Source organism: Chamaea fasciata, unplaced genomic scaffold, assembly GCF_029207755.1.
Source record: "Chamaea fasciata isolate MVZ Bird 193981 ecotype frontalis unplaced genomic scaffold, bChaFas1.0.hap1 SCAF_2, whole genome shotgun sequence".
NCBI lineage: Eukaryota > Metazoa > Chordata > Aves > Passeriformes > Sylviidae > Chamaea > Chamaea fasciata.
In genome coordinates, this window is record NW_027094087.1 from 111184732 (window position 1) to 111205585 (window position 20854).

The 20854-nt window shown below is 44.2% G+C and overlaps 1 protein-coding gene across 4 annotated transcripts in view; it reads right to left on the bottom strand.

Moving 5' to 3' along the window:
• The window catches only part of AGPAT3 (1-acylglycerol-3-phosphate O-acyltransferase 3), an 82654-nt gene that overhangs the window by 49286 nt on the left and 12514 nt on the right, over positions 1–20854 (bottom strand). For 2 of the 4 annotated variants that reach the window (XM_066177077.1, XM_066177075.1), the window contains exon 2: positions 5472–5545. The exons of the other annotated variants lie outside the window; for them this stretch is intronic. The gene's annotated coding sequence lies outside the window, so the exon portion shown is untranslated. The remainder of the gene's footprint in view (positions 1–5471; positions 5546–20854) is intronic. 4 annotated transcript variants of the gene reach the window in all.

The window sequence follows — 20854 nt, forward strand, 5'->3', positions numbered from 1 at the left end:
CATTTTCCATTGCAACTTGCAACCAAACCCTTCAGTTTTGAGCTCCTAAGACAACTTAAGCAAGAATGAAATGGGTGAATGTATCTGCAGCCTCATAATTCCACAAAGTTCTGTGTTCACTCATCAGGAGAACTCGAGCACCAGCTGCCCATCAGTTTCATCTAACTCTGTCCCTAACCATGTTAGGAGCCAGGGTTCTGATGGATAAACATCCTGGAGCAGGTTCAGCTGTGGCAGCTTAAAACATTGCTGCCCCCTCTTGTCCATCCCAGCCTTCTGCCAGGGATCACTGCTCCACGGCACCCACCTCAGCCGCTCCAATCCACAGCACTCAGTGCCACCTTAACCCCTGATCAAGGTGGGTTCTTACCATGACTCTTCTTTAACTTTCATGGGGAAACTGGACCGTAATTTCCCAGCTGTGAGCTGCTGGGGCTGAAGCAGCTGCTCATGGTCCTTTCTGCAGTGCTTGGCAACAAATGGAGGAGGAGGTGCTGTCTGAGGTCATTGCAGCAGGTTTGATATAACACTGGTTGAAGAGATTGAATTATTCTTGGTGAAAGAGGCTGTAATTCTCCTGTTGCTAGAGCCCAGAATCAGGGCAAGTTAACTCAGTATAGCACTACAGTGCTGGAAAACTTTCATCTCACTCCGAGTTTCAAATGGGACAGAATTTCAAATACAGGACAGAAGACCAGGGCCATGTGGAAATGAAGCTGGGAAACACACAGCTGCCCTAAGCAACCAGGGCAGAACATCTCTGAACCAAGTGCCCTGTCCTGGGAAATCTAATCCCAGACAAGTTTAGCCCCAAGAGTAAATTCTTACAGCCCTGCTATTTCTTACAGCCTGGTTACCTGTGAGATTTTCCAATGACTTATCCCTGATTAAAGACATACATGAAAAACAGCGTAAGAGAGTAAGTGTAAGAGGGGAATTTGAGCAGGCTTAGCCAAGGTTTCTGCATTTCCTTGTGTTTGGGAATGCTTGGGGGTTTAGATGGGTTTATTAATGAAATTTAAATAGTGATTAAATCTTGAATGTTGATGCAAGCTCATCCATACTTTATAAAAGTGTTGCCTAAATTGACTTCTGGGAAGAAGTACGCTCTGGAAAAGGACCTAAATTATTTTTTAATGACCGTTAATTGTACAATATTTTTTCTTATTGCAATATATAACGTAAGTCTATCATGTTCAGAGTAATTCTAAGAATTGCTTTTTTCTTTTAAACACTGGAATACTCTTTTGCTTAGAATAAGCCCATTACAGAAAATGTTTATGGCAATAGCAGAACACAGAGCTGTCTCAAGCACAGCCTTCCACAGAAACAAGGAGAGGTGCTACGATCAGCACTGAAATACTACAGAGAGACCTGAGTGGAGAGAGTGTGGGACACACACACGAATGATCTGCAGAGTAAGGGATAAGCTTAACTTACTAATTTCTCCTCTTCTTTCACTTTTTCTTAAACAACAAACAAACAAACAAACAAGTCACAAACATCCTTCCTCTGGCTTCCATCCTTCCTCATCATTTCCTCTGGCTGACCTTTGTAACAGCAAAGGTCCTTTCACTACAGTGGTCCTTTGCCACCTTAATTTTGTGCCCTGCCTCAAACCCTGGGGCTGAGGGTCCCTGAACTGCCCCCAGTTGCTGCATCAGCTTTTCTCCTATTGCTGGGACATTTTCTTTGGTGTGCAATAGATTTATAGGTAGCTTTCAGAGCTGTAGGTCTGTAAGTGGACTTTGGTCAGGAAAAGAAAAAAAAGTCCTAAACACAATTCTTCATTATTACCCAGTAACAAGAAGCAATTGATCATTAACTTCCATGCTCTGATCTTCCACAAGCAGACTTTCCAGTTACTCCAAATTAATCATTTCCTTAGGAACTCCCTGGCAAAGGTAACAGGAAGGAGCAGTCTCATGGGATTTGAGAATTGCAGCGAGTTCTTGGCAGAAATATCTTTCCTTTACCAGCTTTGAATCCGCAAGGTTCCAAAATGAAAATCTGTAGGTGAAGTGTCAGTGACATCAGGATTAAAACTCTCAGCCACCTGCACGTCCCAGCACGCCAGACTCACATCACCTTGAGCTCACCCACACCCCTTCCCAGCCTGCTTTAAGCCCCCTTTAGCAAGAGACTGTCACCAGGGTCACAAGTCAAGCAGGCTTGGCTAAAAATATCCCCCGACACCATCCCTGGTCTGCCTCGCTGTCATCCACCTCACCCTGGACATCATCCAGGAGACACTCAGGTCCCAGCACTGGGCACAAACCTGTTTGTAGCTCAGGGATCCTCCTCCTCCTCAGGAGTTCACTCCCCCTGGTTAGATTAAACTAACTACCAATATTTCTGTTTATTCGCTATTCCTAGTTCTAATTCCAGTGAAATTAAAAGGCTCTAAAATGGCAATCTAGTTAAGAACTTTAATGAAGAGCACTTTAGAAATAAAATCTATTATGAAGCACTTAAACTAATGAAGGTTGCTCCCTGTCCAAAATCCTTAGCATTCTGCACTAAGAAGGTAAAAGTCTTTTAAAGAAACCTTTTAAATTCTGAACTGCTGCAGGTAAGATCTGAAGAGGCAACAGTGAAGCAAGCTGCATTTGCTACCACGTCTCATTCCAGGACTAAACAAGGACAAAACAGTTTAATACACCTCTATCCTGAGAAAAATATTATTCTTTGTTATGGGTGAAGCCATTTCATAGTGAATGAGATGACAGTTTTGAACGCATCACCCTCTTCAGGCTCTCAGAAAAATTATACATCTGCATACTCATACTGTAGGTATTCATACTCATACCAGGGAACAGCATCTAACAAGAAAATAACAAGAAAAAAATTAAAAATTCAAACTTCAATAGACCTAACAGTGGAGACAGAGAAGGCTTAGCTCATCTTCTGTAGGAGGACCTGTACACTGGAGTTTTGAACTGTCTCTTTTTTCCCCTAGTTTACACAAGGAAAGTTTTTTAATACCATCTTAATAGCATTTTTAATTAACCAGAAATATACATAAATAATAGATTTCCAGAAGCCTGATGAGGCCTGGAATCTAAAGTACCGATGTAATTAATTCCTACCAGGAAGCATTATCTTTACAGTGCCCTACCTTGGTCAAACACAGCGAGAGAGTAAATTTGGTTAAAATCAGAGGGGAAAGAAACCAAGTCAAACAGAAAAGCATGCAGCTGAGGAGACAGAAATACTTGTGTATCAAAGGGTGACACAGCTTGGGTGTTTCATTAATCCTGCAGAGCCCAGGGAGCAGCCCTGCCAAGGGTCTGTCCGTGCTCCTCCCCACGACTGGGCAGAGCAAACCTCACCAGACCACTCTCCCTGGCCAGCCAGGGCTGGCACAGCTCACCCCAGCCCAGCGTGACTGAAGCAGGTGCCAGCTATTTTTATGCCTAAACTGCAGTTCACATCTGACCTGTTCTCAAGTTCAAAGGGAGAAGCAGCCACAGCAACCCCTCTGGGGAGGCAGAGGGACGTGCTCCCGGCTCAGCCGTGCAGGAAGGGTGCCTGTGCATGAGCAGGTCGTGGTCCTGGAATGGTCTGCTCCAAGCATCATCAACCAGCATCTGCCTGATGCTGCACAGCCTGTGAGATGCCCAAAGGGCCTCATGGCCCGTGCACCACAGCACCCACCCCTGGCAGCACCACGGCTGGGGGTGAGCCTGGGCTGATCTCAGCGTTTCTGGATACTGAAATGTCTGCACAGTAAACAAAGGAGTGTGGTACTGAATTCATACATCTCGAAGGGCACTGAGGTAATAATCTAATCTTAAACTGATTTAGGAATGTTAACTGATTCCCCAGTTCACTCTCACACCACAGATCTCAAAGGATTATTTGGAACAGGATCAAGTGGCCAAGGATGCGCAAGGAATCGTGTCCACAGCAGTTCATCTGCAAATTGAGAATTACTTGAAAATCCACTTCAAGTAAGTCCTTCTCCTGCTACGAAAATCTCAGCTTCTAGGATTAGAGATCTTTCGGAAGATTACTCATTCCCTCATCTCACAGTAAAAAGGATGCCAGAATTACTATATCCCAGACTGCAACTGAAGCCATTCAGTGAAAGCAGCTTTCCTATCAAGGGACCATCATTTCAGTGAGATCCACTACGTATCTCAGGGTTTGATTGAAGTATTTAGTATCCTTTTTTTTTTTTCCCCCACGAACACAAGAGCTGTGCAGTCTTCTTATCTTTGAGATCATAAATGCCCAGCTCCTACAGCTGCAGTAATTAAACCAACTTCTCATTCCATTACCCACATCAAGTCTCTTCCTCGGCATCTGCTCTATTCCCACACTGCACTCTTCAATCAAACCAAGATAAGCTATTTTCTAGGATCAGCTGACTTGTCTGTCCCTCAAGACATCACCAGAGCCAAAAGGGTTCTGAGCAGATACAATGCATCTTGCTAAGAATCCAAAAGGTCTCTTTTCAAAGAAAAAAAAAAAAAAGAGTAGACGTCAATGCAAGTGGTTATTTTTAGTACCTGAGTTGTTCTATATTTATTCCTTTATGTCTTTCAAAAAAAGCACAATCTCTGATGAAGCATTACCATAAAATACACTCTACTGGGAAATCTGCTTTATGACTCCTGGCTTCTGAGCACTGCAACAAGTGCATCACACCACCCATTCAACCACACAGGTTTAAGGGTGCACACAGAACAATGCTTCCTCAGTTCCAAAGAAGTGCTTAAAACAACCCAAGCCCAAAAACCAACCCAACCCATCCACACAGAAAGCAAACTCCTCAGTATAATCTGTCATTCTGATTAGATGCCACTCTCCAGACTCAAGCCTAAAAACTGACACTTTTAAAGTATTTCTAATTGTCTAATCCCCAAAAAACCCTCAAGACACCTTGTGAATTACCTGTTAAAAACAACACAAACCACAACCCCAAACTCCAGGATACACCATAATGCAACAAACCCTTAAGTTAGCAGGAACAGCAGCAGCTCAGCTCATACAAATACTCAGACTATAAAAGACTGCTTAATCTCTTCCTTAGCTTTTACCTTCTTGCCCTGAAGACTCCTGGCCCTCTACCTCCAATATATTTACCTTGTGCCTCTGATCTTATGCAAATTAGCTGAAGATTCACATTCAATGACAAAATAAAGTTAATCAAAGATGTGGTGTGGCTTATTTGTGTGGGAAGAGATATGTCAAATGAACAGGAAAAGCAGAAGTGTGTCAAGGAAGCTCCTGCTATTTGCAGTAAACTTTCATTAAAAAAAGAAAATAGTTTAAGACAGGGTCTTACATTAATAAAACTGGGAGGAAAACTTGCATTTTGAAGCTGACAGTATTTTAATTTGTTGCTCTAGAAAAATAGCTGTTACCTAGCCACAGTTATGTTAGATTTTTGCATTATGCTAGATCTCTCCATGTACCCATTGAACAGCAGGAGTTGGGATGGGGTGGGAAAAGACAACACATACCTCCGTGTATTAACTTGAAACCTCTCTCTCCTCTGACCTTGAAGAACTCTGTCTTCCTTCCAGGTATTTCCTACCTACAAGAGAGACAAGTCCCATCACTCAGCCGTGCCCTCCAAGTATTTTACCAGCTGGCATTCCCCCCACATGGACAGCTCTCTGATCCCAGGGTGAACAGCAGATGGTTGAGGGACTCCAGAGCATGAAATCATGCTCAGCACACACACTGGTATCAGATGAATAGGTTTGGTCAGTGGCAGGTTATTATTACCTTCCTGCAGTGCAAATCACCCAAGTCAGAGATTTTTCCACAAGGTGAAAGTATGGATCTTCAAAAAATAATACACTTTCAAAGTTAAAAACATACATGCCCTCATTACCTCAATCTCAGGCTGACCTTTGTATATTTGTCTACAAAGACCTTGCACTATATAACTGTTGCACTGGGGAAGCCAGAATGACTCCAGGTTAATTGTAAAACAAGCTGTTCTGAAAGCTTTCAACTGAGTAAACCCACCTAACACTCCTATCTTGTTGAGAAATATTTTTTCCCTACTGATTAAGATGTTTCCCATGCAGCTGTGATTTCATTTTAGCCTTCTGCAGAAAACTGAAGAAAATATCTAGTTTGAATTCAAGGATCCTCTTCTCATAGCAACATAAAATTCACCAAAAAAGGCAATTCTCTCACTGTTGCTGCACTTCTACTAACAAAAAAAATAGTTTCCTTATCACTGCAAAGTACCCCAAATTAAGACAGCAGAAGCATTCAAGACCTTAGTGAGAAATCAGATGCTTTTTATCCTCTCTGATTATTAAAAACAAACAACAAAACACATACACTAAGCAAAATGAAGATAGTTTTGCTTAAGAAAATTCGTCTGTGGCAGAAGCACATCTGATTTATTCTTATTTCCTAGATTAAAAGCTACTTAGCTCACATGAAAATTCTGAGGCAGTTTGCCTATCTTTTGTGAATTGGATAATCCCACTTTCAAAATGGATTAAATTCCAGAATAAGCATTTTGTTCAGAAGGGCAGTTTGTTCAGAAACCTGCACTGTGAATGAAATGGGGTTTGCCTCTTGTCAATCTTCACTTTCCCTCTATTACTTAATGCCCAAACAGCTGCTTTATGGACTTTGTTAGCATTTGGGCGTCAAACTGACCACACACAACACTGAAAGGCCAACACACAGCCAGGTATAACCCATTCGTAATCGCAGTTGCTCACACATCCTTCTCAGCTCCCTGATGTGCTCCTCTGAGCAGACACCCTGCAGACCCCAGCTGGTTCCTCAGCACAGCCCACAAAGCTCCCAAGGACACAAACAACCCAGGGGGTCACTCCCTGGACCAGCCATGCTGTAATCAAGAGCACAGGAGGGACAAAAATAGCTTCTTTCAGAGGAATTAAGACTGCAACACGACCTCTGGCACCTGCCCCTGCCATGAGGTGGAAAAAGCGACAAGGAAAGTCCAGCAAGAACACATCCAAGTCCCAGGCACAGCCAGCACCAAAGGTAGTGGCTAAACAGAGGGCTAAGGTAGCTCCCTTTGCACTTTTATAAGTAATGCATGCTAATATTTGATGTTATCCACCATTTCTGCAGCTCTCAATCCTTTGTGATCTGCTTTGTCTTCCAGCCTCTTGTGCCACTGTTCTTTCCTCAATATCTGCCCAGCCTTCTGCCATCTTCCTCATCACTGCTGAACACCACCACTATTTTCAGCTTTATTTTGTATCATTTTGCTCAAAAATGTCTTTTCCCAAGACAAAGATCAGTCCCCTTTATGAGCACAGAAGCATGGTCCATTGGTTTAAGCGCGGCTGAAATCCCCCACAGGCGCACTTGGGGTGTGGGACACCTGAGTGGTTTGTTATATTCACTGGTTATCCTCCCCCCAAAAACTCTAGGTACCACTGCCTTCCCTCAGCACCTTCTTCCCTTGAGATGGCAACAGATAACAGAGGTTTGGCTAAATTTGCCTTCCCTTCTCCAGCCCAGCAAAGCAGAGACACCACTCCAAGTGCAAGGTCTCAATGCCCTGGAGCCCGCTTCCCCTGAGGTCTCCTCAAGGCAGGTGACACGGGTTCAGAGGCACAAACCTGGAAATGAGGAAGATCCAAAGGGTTGGAGGAACAGCAAAAATGCTGCACAGGATAATCAAAAGGGGCAAAAGCTTGGTAGATTTCAGTGCACACACGGGCATGAAAACACGGTGAGGGCAGGTGAAGCAGATTCAGGATCCATCTCTTGATTTTACTCATCAGTGCTCACACGCTAATAATAAGTCATGGCACAAAGTTTTGCTCCCCTGCTCCACCGTGCCTGTTCCAAGCCACTGATCACAGCGGTCTTCCTCTGTGACAAGTGTCTTAGATGAGACCCATGCTGGGTACTCCAACTTTTTGAAGCAGATGTGGGAGGCTGAAATTACATCCTCACTGTCCACAGCAGCCACCTGCAGATATTTGCATCCAGCCTTTTGTGCAGGCAGGACCAGGCAGCACGTGCCACCTCTGTCAGGCAAGATAAGAGCTCCTGGCCTGCAAACACCTTTCCATGGCCTGCAGTCAGCAGGACTAGCAAAGAACTGCCCCCGCTGTTTATTTAACAGCAGTCCTGGTCAATACTGCTCACACTGCCTGGCGACACACAGAGGGAAAAGGCCCAGGTTACCTGGTTGGTAGCTCCCATTACATGGAGGTAAAATGTCTGGAAGACATCCCTGGAAACCTTGACCATAACTACACCCAGACCAGACTTGCTCACCCCACATCAGCTTACAGCTTGTAGGGACTGAGGTTCGTGAGACTTTACAGGCGGCAGTCGCTCTTTTGAGCAAGGCCTGAGCTGCTGAAATTCCATTCAAGGACAGCAGAGATGCTGCACCACAGGGTGGAAGAAGGCTCTGACTATGCCTCTTCTCACAGCAAAACTCTGTGCCTGCTCCTTATCATTTCACATGTGGAGAAGAATGGCATCCAGCTGGATCAAGCTTCTTCACTGGGCCAGGGAAAAAGCAGCCGCAAAACTTGAGAGAAAGTTCCTTTTCTGTCTTCCCCAAACAACAGGATGTGCAGAAAGGTGAGACCTTTCAAAAGACCTTCTGGTCTTTTGGGTGTGCTTCTGGAGAGCTGATGGTGAAAAACACCCACCCCCTGACAGCACCCTGATCTCAGAAATCAAGCGGAAATTCAGGCAGCAGGTTCCATAGGTCACTCAAGTGAGCAAGAAGAGAAATAAACTCTGTTCCCGTAAGAGGCTTACACAGACACCACTGTCAGGGAAATGACACTCCAGCATCATCCCCGTGAAACAGGGAAGAGGATAATTTGACACTTCCTGGACAACAGTCCAAGGAGCAGAGATCCAGGGCACGGGTTTCCTCCAGAGAGCTCTGCAGCACGTGCACAGGAAGGACAGTCAGTCGAGGGAGTAGGATACCTCAAATGTAAAGAACATGAAGAGGACAAAGCAAATAGAACTGAAATCTGCTCTCCTGGCCTGCTCCTACTGCACTGCACCTGGGGTTAAAGCAGACACTGCCACTCAGCTCCCCTGGCAAAGGCATCCTCTCCTGTGTGGAGAAAAATCCCCAGCGAACAGCTCCAAGATCTCAGCCAAAGCCCAGCAATGGCACTGAGGGGAAGAGAGGACTTCTGCTAAAGAGAATTATGAGAATTATGTGCCATACTGCAGTACAGGTCTGTGGCTTGGGGGTTTGTTTGTCTTTATAAACTTTTGCTTCAGATATCTGATGGACAAGTGAATTTCCAACCTTCCTTACAACATGTACCTTTCTCACTGTGGTTATAATCCCCACAGCTACTAGAAAAAGCAGGGATTAGCATGTCTATTTGAACTACTGATAAAGACAGAAAAGCACACCACAGAGCCCTTTGATTTCCAGTTTGAGCAATATCCTGAGTCTGAACATTTCACATGGGTGTATTTCCCCCCCTTCCTCCTCCAAACGCGACATTCAAACACCCGGAGGTTATCAAACACAGAGCTGGCATTAACCAGCCTTCCAGGACACGAATCCCATGGGCTCAGGGTAAGTTGCTGTAGAAGCCTGTTTCTTCTTCAGTGGACTCTGTGCTGATTCACAAGCCACACGCAGAGCTCAAGGCAAGGGCAGGATTCCACTTTGGCACGCACCCTGCCAGGCAATGCAGCCACTGCTACTTGGAGCTCTGCTCTGAAGCTTGACCAGCGCTGCTACAAAAAAGGCCAGAAGGCCAAACTTGGTCAAAAACAAGTCAAGGGATAAGCTAATAGGGTCTAAGCAGTGTGGATGACAAAGGGCTTACAATCTCTTCTTTTTTTAAACAGAATTGTCCCAGAGCTTGTGTCCCAGAGCACTGCAGCAAGTAACACCACCAAGTGCTTCACTGAACCACTGCTTTCCAAACATTTCCCTCCTACAGCTTGCCAGGAACCACCACCAACTCCCACACAAGGGCTCTGCTTCAGACGATGCACTGAAGATGTCTCCCAGCCTGACCCTCCCTGTCCTCACTATTCTGGATGAGTACCCAGAACCTACAGAAAGGAGATAGCAAAGGAGAGAGGGAAGGTTGCCTTACATCCAGGCTCACCCTCACACAAGCAATGTGAGGAGCAATATTTTAACTCAAGTGTACGCGGGAAATCCCAAATCTTTATGAATACATTAGGGACTAAAATAAATTTTCAGTAATTTCTCGTTCTGTTTCTTTGCTTTCTCTGCTCCTGCTCTATATATAATACATGCTGGTCTATTCTCCAGCCGTAAGCACTGAGCCACTGAAATCTGAGAGAAAGCAGATCTCTCGTGCACTCAAATTATCACCACCTAGATGTAAATGTTGGCTCCCAATAGAGAAGAAGAAGCTGCAGAACAAAAAGAATATATCTCTTTTTCAGGCAGTTCACCTCTCTTACAGGGGTTGGACAAGAGGGAACAGCTAAACTGGGGGAACAGAAATTAAAGGAATAAAAAAGGTGTAGGGAACAGATTAAGCAGATCTGGCAGCTGCCTGCAAAAAGGGGACAGAAACAGTTCTGCTTCCAAATGGGATAACAGGACCCTCAGAAACAGGCAGGATAAATCCTTACCAGAGCTCTACACTCCTGCCTAGTGCCATCCATTCCTGTTCATGTCTGGACAGTACTCTGAAGCCTGGGGAAAGGACTAATTTGAGCACAGCTCTTCACTGGGCTGATGAATCAGCTCTCCAGTGTGCATTCTCCTTAGGGAGAAAAGGGAGAATTGGCAGAGGACAGCACTGCAGAAGACAGCAATACAAGGAAACAGCTGCTGAATTGGATGCAGAAGCAGCCCATCATGTGGGGAACATTTTGGTGCAGTGTTTTTGGCCAAAATCCTCATCTCCAGCATGAAAGGAGCAAGCACATTCCCTTAGGAAATTCACGTTCCAACTCCAACATGCTGGCACAGCAAAACCCAAGGCTCTTGGTACTGCTTGTCCAAGCAATAGCAAGACAGAAAATGTTCTGTAACATGTGGCAATTATTGAGGGAAACACATATCCATGATGTTATCCTTGAGAGGACTGCAGCTGTGTGCACCCAAAAGTGATGAGCGTGTCACATGCCCACATCTGTATTTCATGAAACCTGTTCAAACACAGAGCTAGTATTTGTACCAGTCTGAGGATAGTTTTTACAGCACCTTGAGGTCCACTGGCCTTAAAGTCTGTTAACTTCACTCACTAACCTTTCATAGGATTAAATGCAAAATGAACTTCAAGCCTTTTCTATAAAATTATTTTATGAACCCCTAAAAAAACCTCAGAATAAAACAAGAGTACATAGCACCAGGTAGGGCCTCTATACCCTTTACATGCTCACTTCCAGAGGCAAAAACACCTCCAGGACAGGCTCCTGCAGGAAAGGGATGCAGAATCTGCAGTTCCACTTCCTCCTCTCCATGCAAAGGCAAAAACCATCCCTGGAAGTGTTCGAGGCCGGGTTGGATGGGGGCCTGAGCAACCTGGTCTAGTGGAAGTTGTCCTTGCCCATGGCAGGGGTGTTGGAATTGGATCATCTTCAACGTCCCCTTCCAACCCATCCCTTTCCATGATGCCATTGATGATTCTATGAAGAGTGTAACAAAAAATTACAACTGCAAATGTACATGTGCTCCAAGAGCTCTTCACACAATTCAATCTGTTCCACCAAGCAATTTTTATACTTTGAGGAACATAAGTGGGTTTATATTCCTATGCCAGACTGACTGGTCCTCTCCTTTTTTTTTTAGAAGCAAAAAAAAAAACAACCTCTCAATTCTGTCAGCACGGAGATAAGGATCTAACTTCAGAGAACTGCAAGTAACCCGACCTTTTAATTTTTCCTAATGCTTCACATGTGTCCCCTCAGTAGCAGACTAACGTTTTCCTTATTTGTTCTTTTCCTGCACAGAAGAAAAGAGCTTTCAGTCTGTGTGAAAGACGATGCCTTGGGCACTCCCCATGGGCCTCTTATTGTTCACTGTAACTTATTTCTCCTGCTGGCAACTGGAGGCTCATTCACCAGATTTCTCTGGTGACAGGTATAATAAGAGACAAGCAGATAACTTCTATTGCATCTCTGGACACCTGCTCTGAAAGGGTTTTCTGTTCCTGCACGCTGTTATTTGAACACATATTTGACCTTCCCAAGGAAAGAGCCAGTTTTTCCACAGAAAAGGCTTGGTCTGACTGTCAAACTGAAGGGTGGTAAGAAAACACTTGTTCTCCTCATGAACTGAAAAACCAACAGAGCCTCAAGGACTCATTTCCAGTCCTGCAAAACACAAGGCTTAAAGCAAATAGGGTGTTACTGTTGTAATACAAATAAAGCTATGACACTCTGCCTATCTATCAGGATTGTGAAAAACCAGAGTCCTGTGAAGGAATCCTGTTCTTTCTCTCACGTGGTTTCTTTCCATGTGACCAAAAGGTCTACTTTCCCCCACAAAAGCACTGTGTTTTGCAGAACAGAAACCTGGAAAAGCAAAGCAGCAGATTTTTATTTTTTTTTTAAATCTACACACTGAACCACTGAAAACTAAGGGAGGGCTCTACATACACAGCAAATTCCCGGGTCTGGTGAGACTCAGGACTTGAGATGATTGTTTCCTCCAAAGTCAGCCTGAAGAGCAGAACCACACTAACACTCTTCTAGTATTCACTCAATGGCTTTCAAATCAGTCAGTAACTCTACCCAAAAGGCATAAAAATCAGGTCCTGAAGAAATGGTGAAGAGGAAAACATGCACATCAGATTTTGGGACAGTTCTTGAGCGAGGGGAAGAAGAGCAGATAAAGAAAACTCCAGTGGAGAGGCAGGAGAAACAACGTGAGTGAACGAAGATGCTGGATGAAACTAAAAAAAAAAGAAGTCACAAGCCACAATACTTCAGCAAAGACCAGCATCCCCTGGAACAACTTCCCAAGGGCCAGGATAGTCTTCGTAATTAATAATTTTTTAATCAAGTTTGGAAGCTTTCCTTGGAAGGAAATTACAGTTTGCACCCAGATTTATGAGACATGGGTTTGTCCCTGGGATAATTTCTGCACCCTCTAATTTTGACTTGAGAAGCCAAGGGGTGGCTCTGCAAAGGGATCAGGGAATGAAAAAGGGGAAGGAAAAGAAAGCAAGAGAAAGTACAGAAAAAGATACAGAGGGAAACAAAGAAATCATATTGATAAGGAAGAAGAATGAGTAAAAGCAGCGTAAAAGGATAAAGTAAAAGTATGTATGCAGTAAGTGGATTTCTTTTAGTAGAAGTTGCGTGGGAGAAAATAAATGGAATAAGGGGAAAAAATTCTGTGCAGGAAACAATTCTGGGGCTGGAGCAGGGCAAGCAGGGGCCATGGGGGAAAAGATAACTTTATTTGCTTTTTTTCTCAGATCGCTGAGTATTTCAAGGATGACTTTTCCAAGCACAGAATTTCCTGTACCAGAGACAGGGAGCCTGGGTCCAGTGACCATGCAACACACTGCCCAGTGTTGAGCTGAGCAGTCCAGTACACAATGCCACATGACAGTGAGTCAGAAAAATGCTACACAGTCACCCACATTCACCCTGACTCTTCCAGGTGACAAATCCTTAGTGATCCCCTCTGTACCAAGCAAAATGTGGGAGGAGATGCTCTTTTAAACCCACTTTACTCCTTTCCATGCTGCCCTGATCAATACAAGCTGTTGTTCATTTACTTGTTTTGAGCTCCACGACAAGGGAGAGCAGCGAAACTTTACCTGGACACCAGCTCAGGGTGGGGATCAGATGTGTGCAGGCGTTGTGATCTATGCAGAAGGAAAGGGGACACCAGGAACAGGGACACAAAAGCAAGGGACTGCCCAGCCAGGATCTTTCTGCTGGCTTCTTTAAGCAACACCTACAGGATCGAGTAACAGCAGCCAAATTGAAAGGGTTTGCCACATAATGGTGTAAGTCCAGGTCTTTATAGTCAAGAGTAGCTCAGGTAGAAAACTGTGTAGGACAGATCAAAACATCCTGACTGATTCATTAGGCACAGAGGCTTTAAAGCAGGCTGGGTTGTCTCGTTTACAGCTCTGCCAATGAAACCAACCAGCCCCTGTGAACACAGCAAGGAAGTTTCTTTAGGGCAGCACAGGAGGCTTCTCTCACCTCTGGGAGGCACGGGATGGCAACTTCCAAGGGGGGCTGGACAGAGGGCTCAATTCCCTCACCAGATCCAAGTTTACTCCTGTCTTTGCTCTAAAAATCACATCCAGCAAAACGCACAAACAGAAACTTCCAAGGGGATAAACACTGCATAAAAGCTTACTGCAGCTGAGCCCTATCTTAGGCAGAAAAAGCACACAGCATCATATGCACACAGAAAGCCATAGACAAAAACTAACCTCGGGAAAACAAGTCTGCTGAAAGTCTTAGGGAAGTAAAAACAGGCAGCTTTACTACACCCTCTTTTGCTTCCACCTGTGTGTTTCATCCACGCAACTTCTACCTGAAACTGAGAAAAACAAAACACAAACCCCCCCCCACAGACACAGAAAAAAAAGAAAAAGAAAACCCTACAATAAGCAGAGATATTCAAAAACATGTTTTCCCTCCCATCAATCCTACACGTGCCTCTTTACAACTCGTGCATTACTACCCTGGATCAGCTCAGGGAGCCTCACACTGCACGGGGCGGTGCCAAGCAGTGCTCACTCTGGAGCTATCAGAGGAAACAGAAAAAAAGCCCTGCTCATGTACACATAGGCTTGAACGACTCCAGAATGATTCAAGGAGAAGGGAATAATTATTCCCGAGCACTAAAGACAGCTGGCAATTTACTCACACCACATGCAGAAAGACTTTTGAGCATTCAGCAGCACAGTCAAAGAGATTTATTCCTTCTTGCGTGTGCCTCTCTCCCTGTGCTTCCAGTCTCTCTGCTCCTGGGAGCTCCATTATTTGTGTTAAAGTGTATTCCTTTTTAATCTACCTACTGCTTTCCAGATTTCATTTCACAGCATGGTTTTTAAATTTTTTAAATCAAAGGGGGAAAAAAAAATCACAACATTTGACCATAGGAAACTAACACTGCCCAAATAAGCAAGTAGGTTTTTTTTTTTTTCCTTTCTCTGTATAAAATTTCTAAACACAAAGAAAGGCAGTGGAAAAAAAAAAAAGATAAATGAACAGTCAAACCCCCCCAAAAATGAGATTTCTCCTTGTCATTTAAATTTGACAGATCTGGGCCCTGCAGTAGGACTGACTGGCTTCAAGCTCCACCAAAAAGACTCAATTTCATCCACATGTCAGTAGTCTGTTTTCACACCTCCCTGTCAGCCTGGGTACAGGGTTAGGCTTTCCCGGATTCTTATTTTCCAGGTGCCACAAGAGGCTAAAACGGAACAGTAGAGCCACTTCCTACACAAAGAAATTAAAAGCCTCTCTACATCCATCACATTCATTTATTTCCATACGGGAAGCAAAAGATGTCTCGTTATTATCCTCAGAGGGAAGAGAAATACATGAGTAAAGACAACTTTTCCTAAGTGGATGAGAAATTTAAAAAGTAATTGCTGTTTCAGGAGCATGGAATCCATAAAACAGTATTGGTAAATAAAGGTTAAAATATTTACTGGCACGTGGAAAGCTGAATTCCATGCTGACAGAGCATCCAAAGTATAGCACATTCAGTGCTAAATAGATTAAGATCTCATAGACACTCCGGAGGTGACGTGTAGGGGAATTGTAGTGACAGGACAAGGAGTAACCAGTGCAGACTGAAAGAGGAGAAATTTAGGTTAGATGTTAGGTAGAACTTCATTACTGTGAGGGTGGTCAGACACTGGAACAGGTTGCCCAGGAAGGTTGTAGATGCCCTGGAAGTGTTCAAAGCCAGGTTGGATTGGGCTTGGAGCAACCTGGTCTAGTGGCAAGTGTCCCTGCCCATGGCAGGAGGGTTTGGAACAAGATCATCTTTAAGGTCCCTTCCAACCCCTTGACATTCTATGATTCTGTGATTCCTGCTTGTCTGTAACAAGTTCCCAACTTCACCTTGCCCCCTCCAGCACAACCACCACCCTGAAATACCAAATCCCAAACCACTTTTAGCAAACTGAGAAATGAGGTTGCCCGACAACAGGTAACCCTGCAGCACCAAAGGGCTGCTGTGGCAGAGATCCACAGGAAGCACTCCGGGCTTACCCCACTGCAGGGTAAGCTGCTCCAGGACAGAGGAACCCACACGAGGAATTCAGGCACAGCCAGAGGAGCAGCTTCCCTGGCTTCACCAACTCCTTCTGCTCACACAGCTCACCAGAGTTCACCTCAGGTTCAGTGCCCCAGAGGGATGGCCAGCTCCACGTTCATGCCCTCTCCTTAATCCAGGGATCTTTCTCCAAAGAAGTGCCCCACAGTATCCCTGGCACAGCTGGCCAGATGCCCGCGTGTTTGCACACCCTGCTCCCTCCAGATGTGCCCAGCTGCACGTCAAAAGATGAGGGAAGCACTGCTGGAATGGCCCAGGCTCAGAGAGGAACAGCCAGTCTGTCCTGACCCACATGTGCAAACCACCCCCCACGTCCTTCACGGGTCCAGTGCAATCTCATGTTGCTTAAAATATAAATACCCCTTGGAAGAGGCACACAACCAGGGTAAAGTGCACAGGTAAAGCAAACACCCGACTGCCCTCTGGACCTCTGACGCTTTGGGTTTTTTTACAGTCACAAGGAAGGGTTATGATCCCTCACGAGTGCATTTTGCCAGGAGCCAGAATTGGCTTTTCAACCCCGTGTCCTGCCCCACTGCCCAGCCCTGACCTCAGCGCTGCAGGCTCTGCTGTCTCCTCCTTCCCAAGCTAAATCCACCCCCTGCAAACTTTACCAGCCCAGCAGCATTTCATTACAACCCTCAAACATAATCTGAAATATTTAGAAAGCACAAACTATGGTATTACTTATCCGTTACAATTCTATAATGTGCTGCTGTGAGACTCTTTGCTTTCCAATGTACATACTGGCAAGCAGAATATATTTTGACCCATATTCAAAGTAGTGGCTGAATTTTAGACGAAGAAAAATAGGTAAAAATAAGCAGAATGGCTTCTGAAATCAGGCACATTAACCACTGCTGCAAGGAGCATTTGATGCACTTCAAAGGCAAGAATGTTCACCTTCAGCAGTGCAATAACCTGGATGAAGCCTCATTTTAAATGCTGGTCACTAGAGACATGGGCATGAGTTACTGATCTGCAGGGAAGGTTTCTAGTTATTATTTTCTGGGTTTAAAGCTCTGCTTATTGCTTGATTCCTAAAAACAGCCAACTCTGCTCCTTTCACTTGGACATAGGAAAAAAACTGAGAAAAGGAATATACACGTAAACTGCCCCCTGCAACTTCTCCCCTTCCATTCTTTGCCTTGCCTCCCAGAAGGGTATGCAAAAATAGGAAATACTTACTCAAAATACCGGACAATCTGAATCTATAAAAGGGGTCATAACAAAAATGGAGTCTTAGTGACCTAGTAACCTGCACCACCTTAATATCTGAGAGGTAACAAGAACAACAACAGAGACTCCTTGAACCTTACCCCAATTTTCACTATTGATGGGGCTGCTTTTCAGAGACTGGACTTTCTCCTACTATCTACACTCATCGTTCTTTCCACAGCTCAGGATGGTTGTCATATTTTTTGTTCCAAGGCAGTTTGCAACAAAAGCCCCTTTTGTAAGTGCAAATCACTCTTTAGGAATGACGATAAAATTAAAACTAAAAAAGCAGCTTCATTCAGGACACATGGGAATCTTGAAATCAGAAAGACTTAAACATTTACCAGAGTGTTATCCTCTGGATAACAAAGGATTGGGAAGCACAGAGGTGCAAGTAATTTTTGCTAGGGAATGACTTCTCTCTTCACAGGACAAATATTTTTCCAAAGCTGCTTATCGCTGGAGTAGTTTTATTTTGTTTCTTTAGACCATCAGAGCTATCACACCGTGTTTAGTTTGGAAGCACTGTGTTAAAAGACAATGAGAAAGTCGGGGGAAGAAAAAAATCTCACCATTCCAATCACTGCTTTATTCCTTCTGCCTTGATCATAGCAGAGGAATTGTATTTCAGTGAAATGGGGATAACACTGGGGGCCAGAAACAGGGGAGACAGCAAGCAAGCAGAGACTACATTGCTCAGTTGTCTATAAACTGTTTAATGCACAATAAAAATTATGATCACAACAATAATGAAAATATTAAAGTTTACAGCACTTGCAGCTCCCTAAGTATCTACTTTTCAAGGCAGAGTATTCCTACTCCTATGAATTTTTACGATGTTCCGTTATTATAGATTACTCAGAGACCTTAATTTCAGAGTGATTTTAGAGTCTTATAGCCATGAAATTACATCTTCAGGAGAGTCAAATAATCTCCAAATGAAGTTATGCACTGACCTACGTGTGTATTTATATCTTGGCACTTAAAGCTTCTGGCTTTGAACACACAGACAGGGAGGGAGGGGGATGAAAAGATGGCTGAGGTTTGAGGAAAAGGCTTCCAGGTTAACAGGCAGAGAAAAGCTGCTCCTTGAACTTCTAACCAACATCATGGAAGAGATCTGGGTTTCTAAACATAGCACCACCAGACATTTTTAGAGGTTTCCAGGACACACCCACAACATCCACAGAGGACTGGCAGATGCCACACCAGACCATTGGGAAACCAGTGCCCTTTGAGAGTGGTGGCTCCAGGCCAGGAGAAATATCCTACGCTACCTAAAGGGACACCAGATGTTCAGCTAGACAAGCTGCCCCACAAGTCTCTACAACATTTAATTAAAGCAGAGATAATGGTTTAGAACCAGCCTGGTTCCCTCCATCCTGTCCCCTTCCAGGCAGTTCATTTGGTGGACAGACACATGATTTCAGTGTGCAGAAATAGAGTTGCTGTCCCAGTGTAAATATTTTTAATATTTTGCATGGTATGAGTCCGTCTGAAGAAACTTCTGAGAATAGCGACCATGAGAGAAAGAGCACATAATAAAAAAACCTGAGCTGCACCGGAGGAAAATATAAGGTAGCAACAGGGAAGGTCTAGGCTTTCACAACACATCAAGGGGTTCATAACACTATTTCCCTCTTTTACTTTGTGTGAGATCATGGCAGTTTCTCTCTTTAAAAAAAACCCAAAACAATCCAGCTCCAATATGAAAAAGCATACGTAATGAACTCAAACCCCCCCCCAGGTTTTAGATATAAGACATAGACATTAACTACCTGATGTGCACTTCACACTTTTGGAAAAGTGTTTTCTACCTTCAGAGCCATCCTGTTCTCCAAGGCCGCAATGGTTGCTAATGATAACCACCACTATGTGGTGAACAAAGGTGACATCTTTTAGACTCCAAACCCTCTACTTTAATTTACTTGAGCGCTTTATAAGTTCACTCTGCTCAGCGGCAAGAACTTTAAATTTCAAGTTCATGCTAACAGTGAAACAGGTCAAAACAAAATATGTCAAAATATATTCATGTCTGATCTACGGAAAAACCACTATGCCAATAGGAAATGGTTTCGCTCCCCTCTGGGCTTCATTACTTTCCCCGACACATTTCTGCTAGTCAAAAGTACATTTAATACAAAACAGAAATTAGTGTTCTGAAGTCTGAAGTGAAACCAATCATTGCCAGTGGGAAAGAGCTAGTAAAAATTAGTTTGAACACTCTAATTCTCCTAACTTCTATTGTGAGCAATGCCCAGCAACCAAAACATGCCCATACAAAATGAATCAGCCCTGACTGAAGTTTGATTTTTGACCCGATTACATTCTTCTCCCCAAAATAACCTCTCATTAAAGAACTAAAAAGGCTCCTAAACTGGCCAACATAACCAAAATCTTTACTGAGTTAGCACAGCCCCCTCCGCATGCAGGAACTCTCACTTCCATCACAAGAACTGCAAAGCTGTCTGTGAGAAGTTAACAACTGAACAAGTTTCAAGATAGGATTTCAACATAAATTAGGACTGCGTCCAGACCCGAGGCAGAAAACTAGGACTCGCAAAAAAAGGAAGAGATAATGCATCCTAAAAATTGGGCAGCAGCTCTTAAGTGGCTGTAAGAGCCCTCCAGGGAGTAGCCTGAGCCTCTTGGCCTCTGACAAAGCAGCACAAAGTGCTTCAGTGGGACACAGATGGGGAGAAGCAGCAGAAACAACTCCACGAGTTCCTAGTGGAGGAAATAAAGAATTTGGCAAGCAGCACTTTTAAAATGTGAGAGATCCCAAGGAGCAGTAAGCAAGGCCAGGAGAGACGTGCCACAGGAATTTAGAACAGAACAGGCAACAGGAGTCCCAGAAAGCAACGGGTTGGACAGATGATGCTGCACAGGCCCCACAGCATCTCCCTGACACATTCCTCTCTTCCAACCCAGACCACCTGCCTGGCTGAGGTCCCAGCTGAAAAAAGGGCAGTGGCTGCCCAAATGTGGACCTGTTACATTCAGGTCTCATGGTTGCCTACTGACGGACTTGGCAGAAAACAGCAGCCCCCACCTCATGGCAACATAAATGTCAAACCCAAGAAAAACCGGCAGTAAAGGCCATTATCACTCCCTTCATGCTCCTTTTCCCCCCCACACACACATGAAAAATGGTTAGAGGTACAGGGAAGAAAAAAAAAAACTGATCTGAGTATACTGTAAGCACAAAATTAAAGCCACAAAGATGAAGCATTGCTAGTACAATTACTGCATCTATCACGCTGCGCAGTGTTAAACTTACCTGCTTGTTACTGCAATTTGGCAACTGATTCTAAATGCCTAAAAAAAAGGGCCCCGACAAAACCCACAATAAGTGGGATGAAACAAGGAAGAGAAGGAGGAAGAGGTGAACAAGAGAGAATGATACCGAGATAAGTTGGAGAT